The sequence below is a fragment of the Manacus vitellinus genome, unplaced genomic scaffold (genome assembly GCF_001715985.3).
Source record: "Manacus vitellinus isolate BGI_N305 unplaced genomic scaffold, ASM171598v3 scaffold_108_pilon, whole genome shotgun sequence".
Lineage (NCBI taxonomy): Eukaryota > Metazoa > Chordata > Aves > Passeriformes > Pipridae > Manacus > Manacus vitellinus.
Window position 1 is genome coordinate 335,489 of NW_021938835.1, and position 3,630 is coordinate 339,118.

Consider the following 3,630-nt stretch of genomic DNA (forward strand, 5'->3'; position numbering starts at 1 on the left):
TCAATGAGTTTCATCCTTTGTTTCGGCCATAATAGCGTCTTGTTTGAAGTTGCTATTTCGAGCCAGAAGAGAGCCGGGCCTTTATTTCTCAAAGATGTTATTTCCTGAGAGCCTTTATGCCGCGAACTTACAGCCGATCGCTACTGGAGCTTCATTGTTAATTGTCTTTCAGGGGCACAAATATACAGCCTTTTTCTTTCAAATTCAGGACGGCTCTGTTTGTTTACGCTGCTGAATGCAAATGAACGGGGAGGCATCGCTGGGGCTGTAGGAATAGGGAGGAGGCACAGAGTTATCAGCTGTCCCGGCCCCCTGAGTGCCCACCACACACCCGTGGGGGTCCCGCAGCAAGGGATGCTCCAGCCAAACCCTCCTCCTGGCAGCAGCAGCAGGAGGAGGAGGAGGAGGAGGAGGAGGAAGGACACGTGCACCCCAAACATACTCAGGCAGGGGAGCTGAGCCAACATGCAGATGAGGGAGCGACACATACTTTGACAGCACGACAGGGATTTTCACTCCTCTGTGTCCTCTCCCCGTGGCGCAAGAGGAATTCTGGAGGAGTAAGTCATCGCTGCTCCGGAGCACCGGCTGCAATGCAGCTCTTCCACATACCTCTCCATGCTCTAGACCTCCACATTTTTAGGATCTTATTCCCCCTCTTTGTTGTCCCCTGTAAGAATTTCGTGTGCAGGCACCGTTCCCTGGGATGCCCCGACCATCAGCTGCTGCTCTTTGCCTCCAAGGAACCCACAATTCAGCTTTGCAGCTGCTCAAATCAGAAATACGGGGCCAAATGACCCCCTCCTTGGACAACCATCCATTGCTTCCAGGCCAAAATGCCACGTTCTTAGGTATTAAAAGAAAAAAAAAATCTAACAAGTTCCTTTACCTTATTTCTCTACTTATTTCTTATGCAGTTTCTCAGTTTATTTCTGAGACACCACTGCAGAGAAAGAGAGTTAAAAAAGCAGAAATAACTCCTTAGCACTCACTTGCAGTGTGGGTCCTCATTCAACCCAAAAAATTACAAGCAAGAAGGACTGAAAAAAAGCCTTATTTATCTGGACTACCACAGAAAAGGGGACTTTGCAACATGTTGTTCTTTAGTCTTTGTCCCTTTTCTTTCCTTTTCCCTTTCTAGCCACTTTACTCTTGAGTACCATCAGTTTTCCCTGCTAAAAAGAATAAAGCACCAGTAGATCTGCCACAACAGCAACAACAAAATCTCAAAAATTTGAAGCTAGATGCTGATTCCATAATTTTTCTTAAGTTGATACAAAATTCCCCCTTTTGTCTCTGGCTGACAGTGTGACAACACATGCAGGAAAAATAAAAACATGGGGAAGAGCTAAAGAAATTGTGAGGAGGATGGACAATTCCTAAAATAGAACCAAAACCAAAGCGAAGTAATTTTTCCTTTGACTCTCTAGCTTAAAAATGTTACATTTTGTGAATGAGCAGAGGGATCACAGAATTATAGAGTAGCTCAGGCTGGAGAGGAAAGTTGCAGGTCTCAGTTCTGACCTTCTGCTTTGGCCAGTCACGATCAGAGACTCCCACAGACAGAGCTTTCACTCACACTGGGAACATTCATTTCCAAATATCAAATTGGCATTTTCCCTGCTGCCACTGTGCACTTCTGGAAGAGTCTGGCTCTTTCTTTGCTCTAACCTCCCATTAAGTAGTTGAAAATAGCAATGAGATTCCCCATTAGCCTGCTTTTTTTTTTCTCCAAACTAATGAAACCCAGCCCCTCCTCATACATCATGTGCTCACTAAGCACATACCACTTCTAATGGAGCAACAGTCTATTTGTATACCAACAATAAGTATTATTTAAAGAAATTAAATGCTCTTACATAAGAAGAATTTCTCTAAAAATAAGGCACTTCAGTAGAGCAAAATATGGCTGGGTTAATAATTTTGCTCTGGGTCCCAGAATGTTAATTTAGCAAGAAATAAATAACTCCCAGCCTTTCATCTTATCTTTTTGACAGCTGTTTCCCCTATATAAAGGGTGTCATAATTGTTTTTGTCAGTGTTATAATTAAAATTGCTATGCAGCTGACATACAGTTTTTAATGGTTTCCCTAAGGATTATAACAGATGTTGCTTTATTAGATCAGGACTCTCCTGAAGTAAGAAATGTCATTGGCATAATCAAGACACTTTTTTAAGTCTCTCAGAGTAGACTTGTCACAATTTTCCTGGTAACATTTGACCCTGAGGAGTGAAATATATCCCACTTCTCTACAGAGAAAGTTTTCTGAAGAGTTTGAAGGAAATACTAAAGAATCTTACTTTGGGGTAACAAGTTGTATGGTCCAGCTTTTGCTGCAGACAGAAATATCTGGGAAATATAAGAGGGAGCCCTGACAACTGCACAAGAAACTGTGGCTTTTTAATGACAAAAATATCTGCAGGTAAAGATAAAGGATCCATTGAAATCTGGTGAGGAACTGAGAAGTAGCAGTTGGTGGGCTCCTATTACAAGGAAAGTTACAACCCTGTGACACAAGTGTTCATTTGAAATGGGAGGTAGTTTAAATAAAGTAAGGTATGACAGCAAGCTTAAAGAACAGCTCTCTAAGTGCAGTTTGGATCCCTGATGTTGACTGAAAATCCAGAGAAGTCGAGGAGGAAGCAAAAAGAAACTGTGGCTCCAGTGGACAGCCAGGCCAGGGATCTGGGCAGCACACATGGATCCCCTTGTTTGAATACACCCAAAGTAATTATTATGATATATAATAAGTCAGTTGTGGGTAACATGGCAAGAGAATCAGAAAAATTAGGTGGCTCCAACCTAAGAAAAGCCACCCCTGCCCCTTCCACCGAGTCTCTCCAACCCCTCACGGGAACTCAATTTAACAAAATAAATGTTAACAGAAAGCTACTTCATATTTTTTGTGTCATTGAGCTCCTTGCAGCTTTCCAAGGGCCACCAAATTTTCCTCAAGGTGTGAGGAACGCCAACTCTGTTTCACAGGATCTGAGATTCACAGGCTGAAGCTTTCACATCGCATCTCGTTTATATTAAGAACTCCCCAAAATAATTGTGGAAGGTGCAACATGACATAATCCCTGAAGTTCCACAGTTCCAAGTGTCATAGTTTACTTATGGAAATCACAGAATCACAGAATCACTTAGGTTGAAAAAGATCTCTGAGGTTATCCATCCCAAACTTGGATCAATCCCCACCTTGTCAAGCAGAACTGAGCTCTGAGTCCCACGTCCAGTCATTCCTTGGACACCTCCAGGGATGGGGACTCCACCACCTCCCTGGGCAGCCCCTTCATAAAATCACAGAATTATAAAATAATAGAATCATGGAATGGTTTGGGTTGAAAGGGGACCTTCAAGATCACCCAGTTCCAACTCCCCCACCGTGGGCAGGGACACCTTCCACTAGACCACGTTGCTCCAAGGGTGATTAGACATCAGACACTGGAATTTCTAATTACCCTTTCTGTGAAGTAATTCCTGCTAATGCCCAAAGAGACTATTTATACAGATACTCAGATTTTCAGGGGTTAACTCTCCTAATCTCATCCATCTCGCGCGGAGAGAGGCACTAATTAAAAACAAAGCACGGGAAAAAAAAAAAAAAAGTCCAGCACGAATTATCTCGC